At 44.1% G+C, this 26,268-nt stretch overlaps 1 pseudogene; it reads right to left on the minus strand.

Annotated features, from left to right (window-relative positions):
* Nucleotides 1-72: 72 nt before the first annotated feature.
* LOC125728475 (migration and invasion enhancer 1-like) lies at nucleotides 73-18,104 on the minus strand (annotated as a pseudogene).
* Nucleotides 18,105-26,268: the final 8,164 nt, after the last annotated feature.

The raw sequence follows: 26,268 nt of genomic DNA on the forward strand, positions 1-26,268 counted from the left end.
TGAACACCAAAAATAATGTTTTTTGGTTGTTAATTTGTTCATTATAATATCGGGAAATAATGACACAAAATGTTAGCATTCATTTCTTTATTCGTATTAGAGTTGTCTGAGCGATATTTAAATTGGCTGCTTTTCACACATATACAAAACCTATAAAATTTCGTAACCGTTTCTTGTTTACGCCACTGTTGGGGTTTGGCGCTGCCTTATGACATTCCGGATTTTTCTCTACCTTTTTCTCAAATGATAATAACGGAGTGCAAAAGCACATCCGTGGAACATTCTGGATGTCCACATCAACGGCTGCTGCTCCTTGGTTGACCATGTCGAATCACTGAGTAACAGGAATGAGTGCTACACGCAGACTAGCCAGCCTTACAGCTCTCTGCAAAGCCTCTCATCCTTACTGACGCTTCAGGATCTGATGGTGAGCAGTAACCATGACCACGGTTATCTCAGAAGGATTGCAGAAAAGCTGGTTAGCACAAGTGTCTGAATACCGCACAGAGAAGCTCATTTATGGGGCGTCGTCTTGTCTGCTAGGACCTTTGTCTCTTACTCTATAAGGAAGGTCAAGACCAAGGAGTTCAGACTATAACCTTTTTTTTTCTAAATTTCGGCTTAGTCATCATTAAGGGCTTGACCTGCCAATGTGACAAAGGTGGAGAGCAGACAACAAAGCCTAAGCCAATCAGCATTGGCCTTGAGGTTCAAAGGTTAGGTTTTTACTAAAATTCACTGATAAGAGTTTAAATATCACAACTAACATCCCCAGCTATATGAACAGGAAGTGGATGAGGGTGGCTTAATGCAATTGTATATTTGAGGGGAGACCTGGATAGGGATCAGCCAAAAAATTAATCAAAATCAAGTTTACAGCCAATATAGTTTGCAGTTGCAGTGAAGGCAGAACCATCCACAATTACCTTTTCAAAACAATGTTTATAAATTTTAAAAAAACAGAAGTATAATTATCCCTCATCCCAAAATGCTTACATGTGGGATACCGTAATGGCAATTGTATGATTTTATCTGGCCTGATTTCAAAATACACATTTGGGGGATTTGGTGACAAACTGGGGAAGGAAGGAGCACAGGCTGAGGGGAGAGACGAGGCAGCTACGAGTTACAGGATAATGCAGGAGGTGCGGCTTCTGCTGATCATCTCCATGGGTTTGTTGTCGTAAGCCTTCTGGACGGCATCCAGCACCTGCGGAGAGAAGAAATCCACAAGACTGAAACACGCCTTCAGTACTCAATCACCCTCCACAGCAAGCTGCACTTTTACTATCAGACAGACACTGAAATGTGGGGAAATTCATATATACAGATTACACATGTAGTATTTATGTACTCACATCTTCAGTGTATGGGAAGCCTCCGCTTTTGAGTTTGGAGAAAACTAGCTGTCCGTTGATCTCAGTCTCAAAACTGCCTGCAAAAAAAAAAAGGTAAAAAAGGAACTTGGAATCAGAGAATAAAATATACCTAAGAGCTGTTTTCGGATGGCAAATCACTTAAACCATTAGTACACTGCATAAACTGGTTAATTATAAGCGCCGGGCATTTTCCACCACAGCTACGCGGGATTGTATAAACGGTACCAAGAAATTGTGTCATAAATGAGCAGCTGAAAGGCACCAGACAAATTATTAAACCCAGCGGTCACGTTTCCTTAAGTTTGTCTCCCGGCCTTCTGTCCTTACCTCTCCGGCCGACGAAGCCCGACACCTCCGCTTCACGGAACTTCGCCCGTATGTCTCGGGCGAGCTCCTGATAGCGGGGCTCGTACCCTCATCCTCCGCTAAGGGCACGGAGCAGGGCGCAGGGGAAGTGGATGGGCGAGAAAGAAGACGGAGAAATCGCACTTTGTTATTTAGTACCGGATTTTACAAAGAAGGACGTTTTAGTGCATGTTAGCCAGACCTTCTCGTTAAGCAAAAAGAGCCGAGGTCCTTTGTTTTGTTAGAATAAACTTAATACTAAATCCGCGAATAGTTTAATATGTAGTAACATACTGTAATATAGGCTAATATAGATATCAGAAGTAATGAGAAACATCATACAACTGTGAAGTTTTCGTGTTGTGATTACTTAATACTATAATTTAATAGGCTACATAAACCCACTCCTGTGTTTTTTAAGCAAACACACACGTCTGCCAGTATTAATATACAGCGGAAGATTCCACTTACCAATACTCAATTTTGATTATTGCAGTCATCTTTCTTTAGCTGGATCTGCGCTTGCTGACCTCCTCAAACCACAGACTAACCAGTAAATATGATTATGACATACATACCATACAGCTCAGCCAGTTATACGGCTTTTGGTTGGCAAGACGACAGCATGTAAATTACAATAGACGCAGATTGAATTGCCTTAGAAATCACAAACCAGAATCTGGGTGTGCATGATAAAGATCGACTGCAATTTAGTCACTTTTTAAAAATTATTTTTCTTGAGACGCTGTTACGCATGTTCGAAATTTATGGAATGAGCAATTTTCAAGGTTTAGAGGAAACATTTTAATAAGCTGTAATAAATATTAACGGGGGCGGGGGGTGTATGGAGTTCGATGGGGGGCTCATTAAGTGCAGGCACCCCGGAATTTGCCATTGCACGTCCATCCGCCTGCCCTGGTTCATAATCATGATCATATACGTGACCCCCCAGCTGGTTCTCTTGACTAACCGTAGAGAATGAGCAGCAGTATAAAAAACACATTAAACTGACACTTTCTGTTTCAGGAGAAAATACAAGTCTAGTATATATTGATTGATTGTTTTTTTATTGTCGCTATGCGGTTTTACCCGCGAGATAGATAAACCAGCTTGAGAAGCGCAGCCTTTTGTTAGGGACCGTCTGCGAAGTGCATTCAGTGGGAACGAAGGAATCAAGCATTGCTACTGGCGCATTTCCGCTATGATTTTCTAACAGACAAATCTGTTACGTTATTAAAAAAAAAAAAAAGACACTAGGAAGAACTAACAATTTGAGTCGCTTTTTAAAGTATAATTAAATAAATCGTAAGAGTGCTGCACTCATTTCACTTACATAATAAAAAATACTGTGTCACTCGAAAGGTTCGAATAGTTTGCAGATGTGAGCACTGACTTACTACAGTCGTGGTCAAAAACAAGTATCGGTTTTCACAAAGTTTGCTGCTTCATTGTTTAATGACCTTTTTGTCAGATGTTTCTATGGTATACGAAAGTATAATTACAAGCACTTCATAAGTGTCAAAGGGTTTTATTGATAATGACATTAAGTTTATGCAAAGAGTCAATATTTGCAGTGGTGGCCCTTTTCAAAACTTCTGCAATTTGTCCTGGTGTGCTGTCAATCAAACATTGGGCCAAATCCTGACTGACGAGTCCAGACCTACTCACACCTGCCTGCTGCCTTTCCTGAACAAGCTCTGCACTGATGGTGCCCCGATCCTGCAGCTGAATCAACTCTAGGAGACCATCCTGGTGCTTGCTAGACTTTCTTGGACGCCCTGAAGCCTTCTTCACAATTAAACCTCTCTCCTTGAAGTTCTTGATCATCCTATAAATGGTTGATTTAGGTGCAATGTTACTATCAGCAATATCCCTGACTGTGCAGCCCCTTTTTTTGCAAAGCAGTGATGACTGCATGTGTTTCCTTGCAGGTAACTCTGGTTAACAGAGGAAAAACAATTATTTTAAGCACCACCCTCCTTTTAAAGCATCCAGTCTGCTATTCTAACTCAATCAGCATGAGAATGATCTCCAGCCTTGTCCTCATAAACACTCTCACCTGTGTTAAGGAGAGAATCACTGAAAGGATGTCAGCAGGTCCTTTTGTGGCAGTGCTGAAATGCAGTGGAAATTGGATTTTTGGGATTAAGTTAATCTTCAAGGCAAAGAGGGACTTTGCAATTAACTGCAATTCATCTGATCACTCTTTCATAACATTCTGGAGTTTATGCGTCACCATGCATTCTCACGTGTGGCCATGCGGTGTGGCTGACGGTAACTCACATTCCCCTACAAAATGTAATAAACGTATCTACCAGTGATGTGTTCAGGTCCACCTGTTTGGAGATCCAGACACGATCAAGGCTCATCCAACCAAAAACCAAGACAAGATCAAATATTTTAAATCAAAATCAAAACTTAAACATTCTAAATGAGAATTTAGATTTTTTTTTTTTTGGTAGAGTGCATCCATATTGGTGCTCTCTTTACCTTTATGTAATTCCAAAAAACCTTATTATTGACACTTTAATGGTCACATACTCTAAACCAGGGGTCACCAACATGGTGCCCCAGGGCACCAGGACACCCCCAAGGACCACATGAGTCGCCCGCGGACCTGTACTAAAAATAGCACAACTCACCAGTGAGCAGCGTCTAAAACTTTTTATTTTATCCTGTTGCTATTCTTCTTTAATCACACTTGCATTTATATAGATTTGAAAATGACAATATCTAAAAAAAAGCATTTAAAACATGTTTATTATACATGAAGTTTAGATAAGTGTACTGGTAGCCCTTCATATGGCTCAGTACACATGAAGTACCTCTCAGTTTCAAAAAGATTGGTGACCCCTGCTCTAAAGAATAATACAGATGTATAAAAAACAGGCAATATAATGAAATCACGTACACAAAGCCCTCCCCCAGCTCCCTGACAGCGACAGTTAATTAAACTCTAATAATCAACACTAAACAATAAACACTATCAATAATGTCCAATACAATCCAGTATAACGGGGCAGCTGATGATGGGTGAGTGAATGACATACCTTGTGAACAGCACTCCGAAAGGAACATACCAGTTCCTGACGCAGCGTGCGGCGACTGGGAGCAGGATTATAACCAGGGTCTGAAAAAGAGATCCTGGACCTGGGGGGGGGGGGGGGAGGGGGGTCTCATTCATTAAACATTACATAGAGGAGGCTTGCTTTCTGGGGGGTAGGCAGTGTTAAATGACAGCTCATGTCAATTCATTGATAGTTTAGGTTACAGCAAGTTCTGTCGAGCTATTACATGAATGTGCCTTACTGAATGGATTTAGGTCTAAATCATAAAAAAATACAAAGCAGTAACATTATTATAGGTCCGAAGCATGTAATTCTAAGGTTATTTGTAACCATATATGAAGATAAAAATGAAAGAGAAATGCTTGATATTAACGCACCATTACAAGCCAACATCAAATACACTTGCTTTGATATCTCTATTGACTCTCCTCAGTACCTACTTGTTTTAAGTCTTCAGTCATCATTCCAATCCCCAAAAAGACCAGCATCACAGGACTCAGTGACTACATGCCAGTTCTGACCTCTGTTGTTATGAAAGTCTTGGAACGCCTGGTCCTGGCCCACCTGAAAGCCGCCACCGATTCTCTGCTAGATCCCCTGCAGGTCGCATATAGAGCAAATAGGCCTGTCGAGGATACTGTAAATCTGGCCTTACAATTCACGCTACAGCACCTAGACCGCCCAGGTACCTATGTTAGGATGCTGTTTGTGGTCATCAGCTCTGCTTTTTACACCGTGGGGCCGGAGCCCCTTTAGAGGAAACTATCCCAACTGAATGTGCCAGGCCCCGTTTGCCGATGGGTGACAGATTTCCTCACCAACAGAAGTCAGCAAGTGCAGCGGGGAAATCATACATCAGATATCCAAACTGCTAGCCCTGGAGTTCCACAAGGGTGTGTCCTTTCACCACCTTCTCTTCAGCCTTTATGCTAACGAACGCACCTCCAGAGAGCAGACGGAGAAGATTGTGAAGTTTGCTGATGACACCACTGTGGTTGGTCTTATAACCGACGGTGACGAAGCCACTTACAGGAAGGAAGTAGCACGACCAGAATCTTGTTGCAGTCAAGTTCCTAGTTACTATCATGTCTAGAAACCTAAAGTGGGAGCGGAACGTCGATGCTGTCCCCAAAAAAAAAGCACAGCTGAAGAAACTCAACCTGCCTCAGGCTGTGCTGATTCACGTCTATGCAGCAATCATCAGATCCGTCCTCACTTCATCCATAACTGTCTGGTTTGGGTCCTCCACTCCAGAAGAGCGGGTCAAACTCCAGCGTATAGTCAGAGTAGCGGAGCGGATCATTGGCTGTACTCTACCCACCCTCCAGAACATTTATGACGACAGGGTCGCACAGCGTGCTGGCAAGATTATAGCTGACCCTTCTCATCCTGGACATCATCTCTTCCAGCTTCTTCCATCTGTGTAGAAGATTCATGCCTGTAAAGACGTACACAACAAGCCACACCAACAGCTTTTTCCAAAAGCTGTAGCACTTACTAACAGCAGCAGCCGGCCTGCAACCCATCTACAATTAAACTCACTGTAGCATGGATAAACAGTCCAGTGTGTCAAAGTAGTTTTTATATAACTTTTTAGTGTGTATGGATATGAATGTGTATGTACATACGGGTGCACCAGTGTAAATGTATATATAGGTATGTGTATATGTACATGTGCATGTATGGGTGTGTATGAATCTGTTTATATATACATGTATGTATATGTATACATATGTATGTGAGTAGGTATACTTGTATTATCACTAATCCAACCACGACAAATTCCTTGTATGTGAAGCACACTTGGTGAAATACAGCGATTCTGACTCTACGAGAGAACAGTGCCGGAAAATTAATTTCCGCTTAATGAGGGGAGAGAATTATATTTGCATGTCGATTCAGATATTTAATTTAGTAATATTTTGAGACCCATGTCCAAGACCGATGCGAGATCAAGATAAAATGGGCTGAAGGCCGAGATCCAGCTCAACTATATAACTCCACTATATATGTCATTCAGACCACGTGATTTTCAATAATCTCTTCAAGCTCTGCCTCAGGTCATAGCTGAGCTGTGTAATGGGGGAGTGATGAGCTGATGAGCAATCACACACACATCCATCCATCCATCCATCAACTGTTTACAGGGTCCAGTACAAGCTCATTGTGAGCTAGAATTTATCCCAGGAAGCACAGGAGCAAAGGTAGGAGTCACCCTGGATGGGATGCTGTCCATCACAGTCACACACTCTCACACACTGTGGGGGATTTAGAGATGACAGGTCACCTAACTGCATGTTTTTGGATTGAGGGCGGTGACTGGAGTACCCAGGCAAAACCATTACAAACATGAGGGGGGGGGGACAAACTCCACGCATTCATCCTCAAACAAGCAATTATGACAAACTTACCAGGCAGTCCCCTCTGGTGTTGGCATTGGTGTTCACATTCAGTGGGGCTGAAGCTCATACATAAAGTACTGAAAAGGAGCATGTATCAACAAGAACTGCAGAGTGTTTTCCTGGATGTGCTACAAGTGTTATGGCAATATATGAATGTCTTCATCCACAACAACAACCTTAAACTGGTTGAGGTGGACTGCTAGCTACCATTATCAGTGTAGATGATCTGCTAATTTATGGCATAAGACTCATGGGGTGAATAGTAAGGAAAGACAAAGAGTCAGTAAACACAATGAAATGTACATTAAAGACTTTCATAGCCTGGACGTATCCCAATAATCCGCTACCTTCGGAATCCCGGGAAATGCTGATCTTCTCCGGTTGAGGGTCATGGTCTACCTGCTGGGGTCTCTCCAGGTTATAGCTGCCTCTGTAGCTTGGTGGTGTCCTGGGGGACAAGGGGAGAACAGGGGCGGGGGTCACACAGACCTGGACCTGCTTTGGGGGGGTTGGTTTGAGGGGCAGCCTACACTATAGTGCACCACTCCATGTCTCACCAGATCTTACGAACAACTGGCCACCGTGAGTATTTCCCATTTACGATGCGACGCCAATCAACCCTGACACAGAGAAAAGGCTTTTTGAAATAAACCACCACCTCTGCCTTACTGGACACATGTGATGTCTGTGTTGTAATAGCAATAGCTGCTCGGATCTGTCCTCATTTATTGTACGTGAGGATTGTTCAAGGCTCTCACTCATTCTGGAGAATCATGAAATTCTGTCTTTAGCCACCAGGGGGCAAACTGCTACACATAATACAGGCCACCGCAAGCATATGCTATTGGCCAAAATTGTGGAAACACTTCCAGTTCTTAGAGATTGCAGAACTTTATTCCCATTACTACAGTTACTTATTTAATTGACCAGCGTATGATATTCGCAAACATTCTCTGATTGTTTATGAACATTATCGGCAATATTTATGCAGTAATTTCTTAAGTGGAATGCGAAAATGTTGGTGTTTCCACAATTTTGGCTATTAATGTACTTCTCCAATACTGATAGTAGCTGCTAACTCAGAAAGACACTGGTTTGCGGATCAGTTTAGCTATTGTGTGAAAGAGAGGTTGCAGGTGAGAGAGGTCAGGTTAGTTTAGTTTGTTTAACACTGAACCCACAACCGCTAGTAAATGGTTATCAGATGGGATGAGCACCATAAGCGGGGGGGGGATACAGAGATGCTCCTGCTGCTCCTTGTAGGACATCATTGCCCTGGACATTTGCAAACAATTTCATCAGTTGTCTTACTGCAAGGGCTGCATGATGTTCCCACTTTGTGTTGGTATTTGTTTGTTTGTTTGTTTGTTTGTCTGCCTGCTTGTTTCGTGAGCCTAGACAGCTTCTTCACTCCATTGCTAGTTTGGGGCGATCCTGTGCTTTGCACGTCGGAGGCTAATCAGCTGGGGAGCAGCTTGATCTCTTATGTCACTTGTTTACGTACTGGGGATTCCCTTCTTTTTTTTTGGGGGGGGGGATGGTTTGAGGGTTTCCCTTTGAGCTGTTTATACCCCCACCTTTTAAAACATTTATAATTTTTGCAAGACGTAAGCAAGTATAATCTTGATAAAATCCACATTACATAATCTATTCTAGCCAAAGGACTCAAGATTGTCAATAAAGACCCAAGAAGTACGATCAAAAACATTCCAGAACAGTTTTGTGACCGTGTTCGGTTCCTCTGTCATGAAATTATCCAGGTTTCTAGGAATGTTCTCAAAGAACACACCCTATGATAAAACAAACCGCAAAGGACCTTAATGTGGAATTAGCCATTAACTTCTTAAAAACCTTGCACAAAGATAGCAAAGCATTCTGGGAGCATTTGACTTGAATTATTGTCTGATGAACTTCCTTTGCCATATTCCCACGTCGTTTGTGTATCCGCAGTCTTAAGCACAAACGAGCATCTCAGAAGCACACCTGCCGGCGTGGTTTGGAGCGACATCGTTTAAAGCTCCAGCGGCTGTTCAGCAGTAAGGTTTCTTGGGTCAAAGGTCACTGTGTTCAAGCTTTCCAGCAACAGTTACACATTTACTTGTAAACGCTACTTGAAAATATGACATAACAGCCCTGACTCACCGGGCCTTTTCATCAAGGAATCTAATGCAGGAGCCATTGAAGTCTTGTTGTCACACCTTCCATACGAAAGACACTTCTAAGCCCAGCCACCCTGCTTCACACTGCCCTGTGCTTTGTACTATGAGTACTCTGAAAAGCCTCATGCTTTCATAACCCAAGGTGTGGCCTATAAAAGCTTGAGGGGGGGGGGGGCTTTCCCAGCAGCCCTTGTATTTGACTATAGCAAGATAATGGGTGGGGCTCTTATTCATGGTCTTGGGGGAATGTTACGCCCTGCCACTGTATACTTGTGTATCAATGTTTCCCAATACGGTCCCCTGGGAAGCATAGACAGTACATGTTTTTGCTCCCTCCCAGCTCCCAATAGGGAGCAAAAATGTGGAGTCTGGCAGGAAGCTCAGAGGGATCAAAAACATGGGCCGACTATGGGTCTCTGAGGACCGGATTGAGAGACACTGCCTTATACAGCTGGTGTGACAATAACAGTCACCTGCCTTGACTTAACGTTTCACATACAGAGTAGGTTTATATTTGGTAGGTTTTCTGTATGTTCCTGGAAGCTGACAGAAGTGTCTTTTCCTAGAACTCTCTTAATCCTCAAATCTCAGGTTGTTTTGTACATTTACCTGAGTAAAAGTCACAGTCACAGTTGTTTCTCATTAACCTATCAAGCCGCAGACTGGCGACAGGTTCCCTTACATGCCATGACAAACATTAGCATCCATACCATGTTGATTTGTTTATTTACAGTACAAACGTGCACTGTGGTGGTTATGAATTTAAGAGCAGTGGTTACCATTGTTCATTCTGAAGCAATGGAAATTCATTTGATGTTGGTTTGGTTATTTAAATTTTGTATTTATTTATTTTTTTTTTGGGGGGGGGGGGGGGGGCACCACACCTTAGACCGACAAAAGATCTCACTACTGCCTATCCCATGGGACTATACTTCTCCATTACACGGTAGATGTGAAGGAGGAAGACAAAGGATGCCATGTGCAGAAGTCAATGAACCCTTAGTAAACTTGTTAGTAGTTCTGCCTCTGAGAGTCCAACTCCTGAGGGAGCAGTATGAGGTGGGGGCAGAGAGGCTTGTAAAGGATTAAAAACAGCTGAAGAACAACATTCAGCAGGTCATGATTCCCTGCCCCAGAATAATACCACAGTGTAAGGATTTTATCCTGAATCAGTCCAGGAAAGTTCCTTACTTTACTAGTAAAGACCTACCTTACAACTAAACGTTACTCTAAGGAACCATGAAACTATCCACCAAACAGTTTCAGAACACCTTTGAAACTACCCATCCATCCATCCATCTAAAAACAGACACACACACACACACACACACACACACATACACAGGGAGCTGGGGTGGGAATCGACTCCACACCCTGAAAGTTTGAGATCACAGAGCTATTTACTGATCAACAGTGCTGCCCTGTCGATCGCTTGGATGCTGGATTACCGTGAAGGCCACAATGAACACAGCGATGGTCACGGCGATGGTGTGAACTGTGTGACCTGACAGTCCGCTTCAATCTAATGATAATTAACACAAACAGCCTTGATTCAGTGACGAACTGAGTTAAACTGCAAAGTGAAAGAGCAGCTCAGAGACGTGTGTCTATAAAGCCTTGGAATGTCACCTTCTTCCCTTCAGGGCTTTGTGACTTCAAGCATCTATAGAAACAAACTTTATCTTTCATAATAAAAGAATAATCAAATCATCACCGCCAGTGATAACTCAATTACGCCATGACATTACTTTAATTACACCTTTCTAAAAATATTAGAATCAAACATGGTTTGATTTTTATACTGAAGCTGGGAGTCAGGCAAGGAGCCAGGTAGTAAAATCTCAACATTTGCTTCCTCCCCATTTGGTCAAATATAATGGAGGGGGGGGGGGGTAACCCCCCCACCACCTACCCCTGAGTCAGAGAAATATACTGAGACTAATCATAAGTCCCCTGCCCCCAAATTTATTTCTTGCTATGGGTCTAGTAGACATGCGTTTAAATATCAGAGAGTGGATTTATTCGGCGATATGAAAAGGTGACTGACACTCCTCAGGGCACCGTTACTGAGAAGAACGGAGAGAGAGAGCAGAAGAGGGAGAGAAGGACGGAGAGAAGAAGGAGGCAGGCCTTGCTTGGAGGACACGGCAGCGCATGGGCGTTCGCCCCGACCGTTATCGTTAGCTGGAGCTACAGCTATCTGTGCTCTGCACATGCTGAGCTCCCAGCGGCCACTATCTATACGCTAAAGACACGTCATGCTGTTAGGCCCCGCCCACATCTACACTACACTACCTGCCGGTACATTAAGCCCGGATAAGCTGATGTTATTTGAATTGAACGACAGATTCCTTTTACATCAAGCAGCTTAGATTTTACACGGTCTGACACGCTGCTCAATAATGCAGTCAGATATTCCCTGGAGCGGCTCTTCAGGTCGAACCCACGACATTCTGCCTGTCAGTCGGTTTCTTTAATCATGGTGTCGCAGCTTCTCACTTTTTCTGACTCTGCCCAGGCGTTTAGGCGCAGAATCCGCTGGCTTCCGCCGTCCACCTGCCTCTCCAGAGTGTTAATCTGCATCACACTTCCAGACAATCACACACCGGCACTAATCGCCGAATTTGATTTATGTCCGTTTATATGTGTTTCCCTTGTTAGCAAAGCCCTTGCTTTCCTCCGAGGAGGAAATGGGAATCTCTTGGATTGTCACCGGAATCTCTTGGAGTGTCTTGGCTGTTGCAATAAGAATTTGTACCAGTCAGCTCATCTGATAAGGCCTCTATGACGAGCTCCCTCATTTTATTCAGCTTTTAGACAGAATGTTTTTTTTAAAATGAGCTGTCGGCCTCCCTGAATTAAAAGGTCACCCAAATGCCGATAGTGGGACAGTTTAAAATGCAATTTCAAAGAATATTTTACTTCACCAAATGACTTATTTATTGAAGGACATTTATTGCTATTATTTGCAGCAGATCTTTTCTATCAGCTGCACACAGGCCTATACAAAGGTTACTGCGATGTTTATGTTAAAGGCATAGAAGTATTACATCCAGAGCCATATCTGTTTCCGCAAGCATTGCACTTTCAGGGACAGTTTACCTTTGTCGTTCAATATTAACACAGCACCAGTAATGTGTTTTGGATTAAGAAGGTTCCGGTATGTTTTCCAAACCACTAATGAAGGTGAGGACCATAGTACTAAGAACTATTCACTCTACTTCATTTCTTAATTTTTCTGTCTGCCTTTTTGTTTTACTTTAAACCACAATGCGACAGGAGCGTGTTACCATGCAGGTGAAGACTAACTGATTCCTGCAAAAATGTAAGTAAAACAGAACATTGCAACAAAATTGCCTGTAGGTGTGCATGTGTGAGTGACTGGTGTGTGTGTCCTGCAATGGTTTGGTGCCCCATCCTGGGTTTCCTGCCTTGTACTTGTAGCCTCTGGAATAGGATCTGCACTCCCCTCGACCTTCATTAGGATAAACGGTTACAGGAAATGTAGGGATGGATGGATGGATGGAGAATGTTTCACCCATTGGCAGAGGAAACGAAACCAATTTTAAATTTGTGGCCAGTTAGTGCATAAAGAGGAATTCTGAAAATAGACACAGGCCATTTCCAGGAATTCAAACTGGCTTTCACTGGTAAAGCAAATTCATGTAAGCAAATGGGCCAGGGATGCGTGACCACAGTGGCTGGGCTGATACCTCTCATCTGTTCCTCTTTTGTCAAGCTAATTTGCAAGTCACACTGTTCTTTTCCAGGTCCACTTTCAGTCTCGGGGACAGCGAGCACAGACGTTGCATGGCATACGCATTTCTGCAGACCAGGTGAACTAGATGCCATTGCTCTCCTGCTGTTGTCTCGTTGCAGGAACTTGTGCAAACCAGGCCACAACCTTTTGTATTGCAATTCCGGCATTTTTGCAGAAGCTTAATGTTACATGTCGGTGTTTAGACCATTGGTGTGTCGACGCTGGCCAGCACTAACGCTGATGACAATAATGACGCTGAACCACGTATCTAAGCTCAGCTCATGCTCAACCACATCACATCCAGACAGTGCATCTGTTTCTCGTCGGATCCAAATTAGCGTCTCACCTTCCTGGGAAACTGCCTACTTTAGAAACTGAAGATAATGATCACCGAAAATAATAAATTACTTTTTGAGGCTGTTTTGGTTATTAATTTGTTCATTTTAATGCAGCGGTGCCTGCGGTTCACGAAAACGATCCGTTCCAGGAAGGTGGTCGTGAACCAATTTGTACGCGAACCACGGCAATTTTCACATAAGAAAGCACTGAATTTCGATAAATTCGTTCACAAAATAATTAAATAATTTTAAATGAATTTTCTGGTTTTTACAGTAAAAAGCCGTGTCTTGTGTGTACCCGGTCCGAACCTCACGTGTATTTAGTGCATGTGAATCTTCCACCGTTTGTGCATCTTGTAGTTTCCCGTCTATGTGCTTGGCTTCGTTGGGTGCCTGTTGTGGTCCTTATATTTACAGTTGCATGCAGGGCATGCTGGGGCATGTGCCCCCCCCAGTGCTACACTAGCATAAAAAGAGGAATCTGGTCTAGGAATCTGTTCGACAACCAAATATTTTACGCGAATCAATGGATTTTTTTTCACAAGATTTTTGGTGGCGAATCAAATTGTTCGTAGACCACAGCGTTCGTGAACCGCAGGCACCACTGTAGCAGAAAAATTAACGACACAATATGTTAGGATTTACTTCTTTATTTGTATTAGAGTTTTATGGGCGGTATTCATTGGTTGCTTTGCACACTGATATAAAACCTATAGAGTATTTCCAGGAGACGTCATACCCGCGGCATTTTTAGGATTTGAGGATTTGATAATAACGGAGTGCAAAAGCACATCTACGGAACATTCTGGATGTCCACATAAACGGCTGCTGCTCCTTGGTTGACCATGTCGAATCACCGAGTAACAGGAATGAGTGCTACACGCAGACTAGCCAGCCTTACAGCTCTCTGCAAAGCCTCTCACCCTTACTGACGCTTCAGGATCTGATGGTGAGCAGTAACCATGACCACGGTTATCTCAGAAGGATTGCAGAAAAGCTGGTTAGCACAAGTGTCTGAATACCGCACAGAGAAGCTCATTTTTGGGGCTTCGTCTTGTCTGCTAGGACCTTTGTCTCTTACTCTATAAGGAAGGTCAAGACCAAGGAGTTCAGACTATAACCTTTCTTATGAATTTCGGCTTAGTCATCATTAAGGGCTTGACCTGCCAATGTGACAAAGGTGGAGAGCAGACAACAAAGCCTAAGCCAATCGGCATTGGCCTTGAGGTTCAAAGGTTAGGTTCTTACTAAAATTCACCGGTAAGAGTTTAAATATCACAACTAACATCCCCAGCTATATGAACAGGAAGTGGATGAGGGTGGCTTAATGCAACTGGATATTTGAGGGGAGACCTGGATAGGGATCAGCCAAACAATTCATCAAAATCAAGTTTACAGCCAATATAGTTTGCAGTTGCAGTGAAGGCAGAACCATCCACAATTACCTTTTAAAAACAATGTTTATAAAACTTAAAAAACAGAAATCTAATTATCCCTCATCCCAAAATGCTTTCATGTGGGATACCGTAATGGCAATTGTATGATTTTATCTGGCCTGATCTCAAAATACACATCTGGGGGATTTGGTGACAAACTGGGGAAGGAAGGAGCACAGGCTGAGGGGAGAGACAAGGCAGCTACGAGTTACAGGATAATGCAGGAGGTGCGGCTTCTGCTGATCATCTCCATGGGTTTGTTGTCGTAAGCCTTCTGGACGACATCCAGCACCTGCGGAGAGAAGAAATCCACAAGACTGAAACACGCCTTCAGTACTCAATCACCCTCCACAGCAAGCTGCACTTTTACTATCAGACGGACACCGAAATGTGGGGAAATTCATATATACAGATTACACATGTAGTATTTATGTACTCACATCTTCAGTGTATGGGAAGCCTCGGCTTTCGAGTTTGGAGAAAACTAGCTGTCCGTTGATCTCAATCTCAAAACTGCCTGCAAAAAAAAGGTAAAAAAAGGAACTTGGAATCAGAGACTAAAATATACCTAAGAGCTGTTTCTGGTAAATCAATTGAGCCATTAGTACACTGCACCTCTAAGCCCAGCGACTGTTTAATTACAGTGAATACGAAGTGTACACACTCTGTTTAAATGCCAGGTTTTTGTGATGAAATGAGACAAAAATAAATCATTTCACACCTTTAGTGTGACCTATAATCTCTTCCAATTCAATTGAAAACAAATAAACAATCTGTTAGTGGGGAAAAAATATAAAAAATATACAATAAGCTTGTTGCATAAGTGTGCACTCCCGTAAACTAATACTTAGTTCAAGTGCCTATTGATTTAATTACAGCATTCAGTTGTTTTGTTACATACCTGACAACAATTAAAGTGGCTCAGATTAACCCCAAATAAAGTTCAGCTGTCCTAGTAGGATTTTCCTGACATTTACTCGGTTGCATCCTACCACAAAAGCCATGGTTGGCAGAGAGCTTACAAAGCATCAACGGGAGAAAATCTGCGACAACAGTGACATTGGAGGGACGTCTCTTCCTCGCTAAAGTTGAGGAAAAGACAAGACAACGTCTAGTTCTGGGGGCCGTCAAGAGGTCTGCCGCAATACTGAAGGAGCAGCAGGAATTTCTGGCAAGAGCTGGTTGTGTACTACGTGTGACAACAATCTTCCATATTCTCCATATGGGGTCGCGAGAAAACATCCAGGGCCGAGTAAATCTTACCAACAGATACATCAAGTCTCCCGAAAGCATGTGGAAATTCCAAAAAGTGTTTGGTGCAAAAACAACACTTCGCATCACCAATCCAAGATCACCATACCCACGGTGAAGTACGCTGGGGGCGGGGCCATACCCACGGTGAAGTACGCTGGGGGCGGAGCCATACCCACGGTGAAGCACGCTGGGGGCGGAGCCATACCCACGGTGAAGCACGCTGGGGGCGGGGCCATACCCACGGTGAAGCACTCTGGGGGCAGCATCATGCTTTGGGACTGTCTTTCTTCAGCTGGAACTGAGGCTTTAGTCAAGGTGGGGGGAATTATGAACGGTTCCAAAAACCAGTCACTTTTGACCCAAAACCTTCAGGTGTCTGCTAGAAAGCTGAAGATGAAGAGGAATCTCACCTTTCAGCATGACGATGACCTCAAACATACATCGGAATGAACAAATGGCTTCACCAGAAGAAAAGTAAAGCTTTGGAAATCTGCGGAACAACCCGAAGAGGACTGTGCACAGGAGGTGCAGATTCTGAGTTCTTTTGCGAGGAAGAGCAGTCACATATAGCCAGGTTAAGATGTCGCATGCTAACGGACTGCTACCAAAAAAGACTGAATGCTGTAATCAAGTCAATAGCTGCTTCAACAAAGTTTCAGTTTAAGTGTGTGCACACTTATGCAACCAGCTTATTATACATTTTGTATTTTTAATATTTTTCCTCCAACAGACTTGTACAGGTTATAGCTCATTTTGACTGGAATGTGTACATCTTTTATATCCGCTGTATAAGCGCAGGGCCCTTTCCACCGCAGCCACTCAGGATTGTATAAGCGCCACCAAGAAATTGTGCCATAAATGAACAGACAGCTGAAAAGACAAACGATTAAACTCATTGTCACGCCCACACCACCAGATGCACAGCATTAAGGGTGACGACCAGGAACATATAAACAGTCAAACAACCCCTCATCCTTGCGAAGTATTGAGCCAATGTTTACAAGCCATACTGAGCGTTTTCTTGTCCTACGTCTTCCCCTACTACCGAACCCTCTCTGTTTACCTTTTGTCCATTCCTTAACCTCCTTCCTTTTCCGTTCCAGGCCCATTCCCGATCCTGACCCGCTTGTCCCGCTGAGCCCGGCGCGTTTCGTCCCCACTCCCCTGTTGGGTCCCGTCTCGTGCTTCTGTGTAGGACTGACCACCCAGCTACTGACCTTCTCGCCCGTCCACCGACCTCTCTTCTTGAACGTCCCTTATCGTACTTGTGCTTCACCAAAGCAATTAAACCAGACGCTGGTTTGCAACCCTGGACCCTTGTCTTTCTGTCCTAGGCCGCCTGACACTCATATTTCCTTAAGTTTGTCTCCCACCCTTCTGTCCTTACCTTTTCTCCCGGGGAAGCCCGACATCCTTGCGTCATGGAACTTCGCCCATATCACTCGAGCAAGGTCCTCATACTGGAAGTTGCGCTTTCATTTTCCTCTAAGGGTACGGAGCAGGGCGCCGGAGGGGAAGGAGATGGGCGAGAAAGAAGATGGAGAATGCGCACTTTGTTATTTAGTACCGGGTTTTACCAAGAAGGACGTTTTAGTGCATGTTAGCTAGACCTTCTCCTTATGCAAAAAGAGACGAGGTCCTTCGTTTTGTTAGAATGAACTTAATACTAAATCCGCGACTCGTTTAATATGTAGTAACGTACTGTAATATAGGCTAATATAGATATCAGAAGCAATAAGAAACATCATACAACTGTGAAGTTTTCGTGCTGTGATTACTTAATAACAATTTAATAGGCTACTTAAACCGACTTCTTTTTTTAAGCAAACACACACATCTGCCAGTATTAATATACAGCAGAAGATTCCACTTACCAAAACTCAATTTTGATTCGTACAGTCATCTTTCTTTAGCTGGATCTGCGCTTGCTGACCTCCTCACACCACAGACTAACCGGTAAATATGATTATGACATGCGTACCATACAGCTCGGCCAGTTATATGGCTTTTGGTTGGCAAGACGACAGCATGTAAATTGCAATAGCCGCAGATTTACCTGCCTCACACGTCATACAATGTACCCAAAAATTATTCGTACACTGTGAAAGAATGGTCCAAAGGGAAATGAAACTGAGAATGCTGAAGAACAAACTTTAAAAACTGCCTAAAATGTTAGTAGACCTTAGTGCCCTGGCTGATCCCCAGATCGCCCATTTCTCTGACCGACAGTGGTACTGGCCCAGCACCAGGGAAGAACCTGCAACTGCTGCCCGGTTGGTCGCTCTGGACTGCAACGGAGCGGAGAACTCCTTTCACGGTCTCCACGGGGTTCTGCAGGAGATCCTCGGAGATCCACGCTTTCAAGAGTCACAAGAGTTGGTCGCCCTACTGCACCAGATGGGGGCACTAAGGGCGATCTCCGCAGCCTCCATTTCCCCGGTGATATGGGGGGTGTTCGGGTCTTTGCTTGCCTTGCACTGCCGAGTAAAAGGGACGACTTAACTCTCCAGCCCGCAGCCAACCAAGGAGCTGTCACTCTAGCTGCCCCCATCCGCCGCCCGCCCGCCTGCCAAGCTCACCATGCCCAGATCCCTGTTTGGACATTGTAACCTGTCAGCATTTGTGTACCCATCCTGATCATCTTAATAAACACCCTGTATGTGGGTTTTGCTTGAACACAGCCTGCATTGGGCTCCTGCCTCGTTTGACGACATAACAAAGAAAAATGACCTTTAAAAATGTACAGTTTTTACACACTCTCACATAATTCTTGTTTGTTTTATTTTAGTGGGAGGAGTAATCATAAACTAAACATAAATCCACCAAGATTGCTAAACAGATTATTGTTTAGAATTTGTAATACTTCGTGCACTCATAAAAGGCCTAGCATTGTAATATAATTAAATAGAATAGGCCTGCTTTATTTATTCCAGGGGGAAATTCTTGTCAGTAAGATAAATACTGTCTTTTTGTTATGAAGCCCACTATGTCGGACAAAATCCGTTTAGCTACCAAATATTATATATATTATATATAAAAAAAACAGCTCTGCGGCCACAAGGGGGCAGCAACCGCCCACGTCAAACCCGATCTACTAACGCTAAAACCCGAAATTAGATGTGAATATAAACATTTGTCTTTGGGATATTAGATACACATAATAAAGAGCTACTTCAGTGCCATTGTTTAATACGGTGTTTATTATAAAAGAGTGATGACTGCATGTGCGTATAATAGCCTCCTAACAACTAAGATTAAAACTTGATTTGTGGCTTTGTAACGGATAGGATATGAGCTGTATTATAGAAAGGTATTTGGTGCGAATGCATTATGTTTGTATATAAGCAGAAGAGCTTAAATGCATGTCAATTGCCGTTGTGCTACCAACGATAGCGTTCCTTATTATTATACCGGCTGCCATGTTATCAAATTCGGGTAATTAATGCAGTGCCCGTGCAGGGTATCACGTGTTCCATAATGCAAGGTTGTAAGTTGTGTCATCGCTCTTCAAAGAAAAAAAAACATTCAAACAAATAAATACATAATCCTTTTTGCCAATAATACATCGGAACACATCCATGCGTATACAATGTATACCTGACGGCTTAAGACTCAGCAGTTTTCTGCCCTACTTGTACATGCATGGACGCTTCTCCTTTAGTTACTATTGCTGCAACCAAAACAGTAGTCTATTGACCAACGTCGCTACAAGCTAAATGGTTCCATTAGGTCAATATTGTATCAGGGACGCCTAATTGGAGACTTTGCTTTATCTACAGCACAGTCATTCTCAGTTAGTACACAGGTAGGAACAGCATTCACAGTTAGTCCCTATGTTAACTCCAGCCGAGATCCCGATCAATAGGAAAAATTAATTTGTTCACTGCATTCTCACAATAATTTCATATGGTCTAGATATTTGTTGGTTTTTTTGTTTGTTTGTTTGTTTTGAAAGAGAACGAGTTTGTGTCCAAAAGAGTAAAAGTTTTGATTGTCTTCTGTAATGTATTTAACTGTTTATGTTATTTAATAGCTCATAACTCCCCAGCCAATTAAACAAATGGCTGGTTCACTTAGATTAAACCGAATAATATGTTGTGCCGCTGCTTGGGGCACAAAAAGACTCAAATCAAGTTAAACTAACGCATTTTACCTTCTGTTTGTACAAAAGTACATTCGACGCTCATTAAAGGGTCTGCCGCTTTAAACCATTTTCAGATGCGCATTGTCGTTTCACAACAAGTCAATCAAACATTAATTAGGGGTCTGTTTGGACCAACAGTCAGGACTCATGCTGGCTTCGGGATGGGGAGGGGGCAGGGATGGAGGGAAAGAGTGAAAGTGACTGAAACTGCAGTCTGCAGTGGGGTGGGGGGAGCTTCGGTGCTACCCACGGTGAGTCACTCCAGTGCAGCAGTATAAAACTAATGCGAAATGCACATTAAGAGACAGGGAGTCTAACTCGAGACACTGATTCATCGTTGTAGCTTAGTCATCGGGATGATGCGGCCCGGTAGAAGCGCCGGGACGTTGGGGGCGAATAGCCTCGGTCCCTTTTTTGTGCCCCCCTCGCCTTTCATGTGGCAAGACATCACAGTCACTTTGACGCATATCACCGCGTAGCCACTCACGTGTCGTCATGCAGCGCGGCGACTAAACGTAATAAACACATGTACTGCTGGGACGAACTGTTTACTATCACCACAGTGTGGCGCTGCTACTGCAAAAAAAAAAAAAAAAAAAAAACATAAAAAGTGGATTTCTCCTTATTTTAGAGATGTCTTTTTTTAAAGGTTTCCTAAGCGAAAATATACGTAAGATACTGCGTTTATTTTTTTTAAGGTGCATTTGCGTGTGTCGCTGAAACCAGCCGATGCTGGGAAACAAGCAGGACCTAAAAGCGTCGGAGAGGAAGCCCTACATTACCGGTAGACTGCGGCCAGGCTTTCGAGAAAATGGGCCGGGGGAGCGCAAATGAAAGGCGCGAGGGGTGTCTGTGGGTGGCTGATGGACGGAGAGGTGGCTGGAAGCTCAGGTGGAGGCGGTATAATGGGGGGAAGAGGGGGATGCATGTTCCCCAGCGCCTAATGCAGTGCCCCCCATGACCCCACCTACAAATGCATGCTTCATTTGACCTTTAATGTATCCAGATCAATGTGACCAGCTTTTCAGTCTGCTATACAAGCAATTCCCCCCCCCCCTTTCCAAACCTGAGACCAGTGACAGGAAGTGGGGGGGTGGGACCAATCAATGCGTTTCCATGGGCGGTAAGACAGCATGTCCCTTGTCCAGCCAGAACCCGCTGAGAAGTGCATGCATGACTATAGCATGAGAACAAATTCATAACAAATAATAATGCATTCATAAAGCATTATAATGCATTCACAAAGCATTATAAACATGGCTATAAATGCTTAAAAAAAGGCACAACACCTTATAGCCATGTTTATTATGCATTATGACTGCCTTATGAAGCTATATGAAGCTCTATAATGCACTATAGATACCTTTATAATGCAAGGCAAATATCCTTAATGGTTATAAAAATTATGAAGGTATTTATAGTGCATTATAGATGAGAGTGTCATAAAACCATGGCCTTAAGTAAAGTGTTACCAGGATTTTGTTCACTGATTTATTAAAACCAGCAGAACCTTGTATTTTAATACAAATTTAGAATGATCGTTATGATATTCATAACCGAAAGGGCTGTTAATTGCCCGCTAACTGCTGTGTTTTTTTTTAATTGACTTAGACACCCCCAAGGTGACTCCCGAGCAGCATGGTGGCTGACGGTGAACGGGGACCTCCGTGTGTGAGCGCGTGTGTTAGGGGCGGCGTGTGACGCTGGCTGGCTGACTGGCGAGGGATCCCTTAGCCTCATGTGACACCCCAGCACCCCACCCCCGGCCCTCCCTCCTGGCCTCCAGTCAGATCTGCAGCTCCACAGGAAGAGGGGGGGGAGAGAGAGAGAGAGAAATGGATCTCTTTTATTGAAGCTTTTTAAGAAACAATTACTGCGCCGCATCCATCTCCATTAAGGGGACAGGCGAGAGGCTCACCCTGCCTCCAAGGCTCGAGTTTCCCCATGAGTTATTTTTTCAGGTGGGCCAAGGACCAGGACAGGCGAGGGCGGGGGCGGGGTGCTGAAAAATGCCAAGGTGGGGGCGGGGCATAATTGGACGCAGGCAAACATAATCATCACCTCACTTCCTGTGCGTAGGATTGGGGGGGGGGGTGGCATGTTTTCCTAAAAGGGAGCTCCTAACTCCTGTTGCTTGCTTGTAATTCGGCTAATTTACTACACAAACCTGAAGAGAGTTTTCTTATTTAGACAAATTAAATGAAAGGGTGATGGAAATATACTGACTGATGCCCGACTTATTATTCAGTAAGAAAGTATCAGATATGACGGCCTTCCTTAGCTATATCTGAAAGTGTTAACATATTTGTTTGGGTTTAATGGATGTACTGTTCATGTCTGTGTCCATGTCTGTGTCTATGCCTGTGTACATGTCTCTGTCAATGTCTGTGTCCATGCCTGTGTCCATGTCTGTGTCCATGTCTGTGTCCATGTCTGTGTCTATGCCTGTGTGTATGCCTGTGTACATGTCTCTGTCAATGCCTGTGTACATGTCTGTATACATGTCTCTGTCAATGCCTGTGTGCATGTCTGTGTCTATGCCTGTGTACATGCCTGTGTACATGTCTTTGTCAATGCCTGTGTCTATGCCTGTGTACATGTCTGTGTCCATGCCTGTGTCTATGCCTGTGTACATGTCTGTGTCTATGCCTGTGTACATGTCTGTGTCCATGTCTGTGTCTATGCCTATGTACATGTCTGTGTCCATGCCTGTGTACATGTCTCTGTCAATGCCTGTGTCTATGCCTGTGTACATGCCTGTGTACATGTCTGTGTCTATGCCTGTGTACATGTCTGTGTCTATGCCTGTGTACATGTCTGTGTACATGTCTCTGTCAATGCCTGTGTGCATGTCTGTGTCTATGCCTGTGTACATGCCTGTGTACATGTCTCTGTCAATGCCTGTGTCTATGCCTGTGTACATGTCTGTGTCCATGCCTGTGTCTATGCCTGTGTACATGCCTGTGTACATGCCTGTGTACATGTCTGTGTCCATGTCTCTGTCAATGCCTGTGTCTATGCCTGTGTACATGTCTGTGTCCATGTCTGTGTCCATGCCTGTGTCTATGCCTGTGTACATGCCTGTGTCCATGTCTGTGTCCATGCCTGTGTCTATGCCTGTGTCCATGCCTGTGTACATGTCTCTGTCAATGCCTGTGTCTATGCCTGTGTACATGTCTGTGTCCATGCCTGTGTACATGCCGGTGTACATGTCTGTGTCCATGTCTGTGTACATGTCTGTGTCAATGCCTGTGTCCATGTCTGTGTGCATGTCTCTGTCAATGCCTGTGTCCATGTCTGTGTGCATGTCTGTGTCCATGCCTGTGTACATGTCTCTGTCAATGCCTGTGTCCATGCCTGTGTACATGCCTGTGTCCATGTCTGTGTCCATGCCTGTGTCCATGTCTCTGTCAATGCCTGTGTACATGCCTGTGTCCATGTCTGTGTCCATGCCTGTGTACATGCCTGTGTCCATGTCTGTGTCCATGCCTGTGTCCATGCCTGTGTACATGTCTCTGTCCATGCCTGTGTCCATGCCTGTGTCCATGCCTGTGTACATGTCTGTGTACATGCCTGTGTACATGTCTCTGTCTATGCCTGTGTCCATGCCTGTGTCTATGCCTGTGTCCATGCCTGTGTCCATGTATGTGTATGTGTCTCTGTCAATGCCTGTGTCCATGTCTGTGTACATGTCTGTGTCCATGTCTGTGTCCATGCCTGTGTACATGTCTCTGTCTATGCCTGTGTCCATGCCTGTGTCCATGTCTGTGTATGTATCTCTGTCAATGCCTGTGTCTATGCCTGTGTCCATGTCTGTGTACATGTCTGTGTACATGTCTCTGTCAATGCCTGTGTCTATGTCTCTGTCAATGCCTGTGTCTATGTCTGTGTCCATGTCCCTGTCAATGCCTGTGTCTATGCCTGTGTACATGTCTGTGTCTATGCCTGTGTACATGTCTGTGTCCATGTCTGTGTCTATGCCTGTGTACATGTCTCTGTCCATGTCTGTGTCCATGCCTGTGTACATGTCTGTGTCCATGTCTGTGTCTATGCCTGTGTACATGTCTCTGTCAATGCCTGTGTCTATGCCTGTGTACATGTCTGTGTCCATGTCTCTGTCAATGCCTGTGTCTATGCCTGTGTACATGTCTGTGTCCATGCCTGTGTCTATGCCTGTGTACATGCCTGTGTACATGTCTGTGTACATGTCTGTGTCCATGCCTGTGTACATGTCTGTGTCCATGCCTGTGTCTATGCCTGTGTCCATGTCTGTGTACATGTCTGTGTACATGTCTCTGTCAATGCCTGTGTCCATGTCTGTGTGCATGTCTGTGTCCATGTCTGTGTGCATGCCTGTGTCCATGTCTGTGTCTATGCCTGTGTACATGCCTGTGTACATGTCTGTGTCCATGCCTGTGTCTATGCCTGTGTCCATGTCTGTGTACATGTCTGTGTACATGTCTCTGTCAATGCCTGTGTCCATGTCTGTGTGCATGTCTGTGTCCATGTCTGTGTGCATGCCTGTGTCCATGTCTGTGTCTATGCCTGTGTCCATGTCTCTGTCAATGCCTGTGTACATGTCACTGTCAATGCCTGTGTGCATGTCTGTGTGCATGTCTGTGTCTATGTCTGTGTCCATGCCTGTGTACATGTCTCTGTCTATGCCTGTGTCCATGCCTGTGTCCATGTCTGTGTACGTGTCTCTGTCAATGCCTGTGTCTATGCCTGTGTACATGTCTGTGTCCATGTCTGTGTACATGTCTGTGTACATGTCTGTGTACATGTCTGTATCGATGTCTCTGTCAATGCCTGTGTGCATGTCTGTGTGCATGTCTGTGTCTATGCCTGTGTACATGTCTGTGTACATGTCTGTGTACATGTCTCTGTCTATGCCTGTGTGCATGCCTGTGTCCATGTCTGTGTCCATGTCTGTGTCTATGCCTGTGTACATGTCTGTGTCCTTGTCTGTGTCCATGTCTCTGTCAATGCCTGTGTCTATGCCTGTGTACATGTCTGTGTCCATGCCTGTGTCTATGCCTGTGTACATGTCTGTGTCCATGTCTGTGTCTATGCCTGTGTACATGTCTCTGTCAATGCCTGTGTATATGTACCTGTCCATACTTGTGTGTATGCCTGTGTACATGTCTGTGTCAGTGCCTGTATACATGCCTGTGTCCATGTCTGTATCTATGCCTGTGTACATGTCTCTGTCAATGCCTGTGTCTATGCCTGTGTACACGTATCTGTCTGTACTTGTGTGTATGCCTGTGTACATGTCTGTGTCCATGTCTTTGTCAATGCCTGTGTACATGTCTCTGTCAATGACTGTGTCCATGTCTATGTCCATTCCTGTGCACATGCCGGTCTTAGGTCTCCTGGGTCATGCAAAAAAATCATATTCCGAAGATTATTCTAAATCTCAGCAGGATAGCTTCTAAAGAATAATCTGTAATCTGTAAATAAATGTCAGATGTAACATGAGGCCAGTTGATATAAATAAGAGGGGTTTATCCAAATCACGGCATATATAAATTCACAAACATGACACTAAAGACACTTATTTTCATCCATCTTCCATAACTGCTTATCCAGTACAGGATTGCAGTGGCCAGGGAGCATGAGGCAGGGGAGAAGTGGGATAGGATGTCATCCAGTTGCTGAGCACAAACACTCACACATTGTAGGCAATTTAGAGAAGTTTGCCTACCTTACTACTTGTCACTGGACTGCAGGAGGGGACCCTCAGGAACACAGGAAAGGGCTGCATGGATTGAGTGTCGGCAGGATTGAGAGCTTCAGTAACAGACACAAGGCACACAAGGAAAGAGGCAGAGGGAACTTTAAGGAGCCCTCACAGGGTGACAGTTATCATCCGGGTGCGGAAGATTAATTTGCAGTCGCCCATGCTATCTTCTCCGTGTTTGCACACTCCCTGCATCGATCACTCTAGAACACGAGGCTGGCCGTTCAGCCTTTTATCATC

The sequence above is a fragment of the Brienomyrus brachyistius genome, unplaced genomic scaffold (assembly GCF_023856365.1).
Source record: "Brienomyrus brachyistius isolate T26 unplaced genomic scaffold, BBRACH_0.4 scaffold290, whole genome shotgun sequence".
NCBI classification, from domain to species: domain Eukaryota; kingdom Metazoa; phylum Chordata; class Actinopteri; order Osteoglossiformes; family Mormyridae; genus Brienomyrus; species Brienomyrus brachyistius.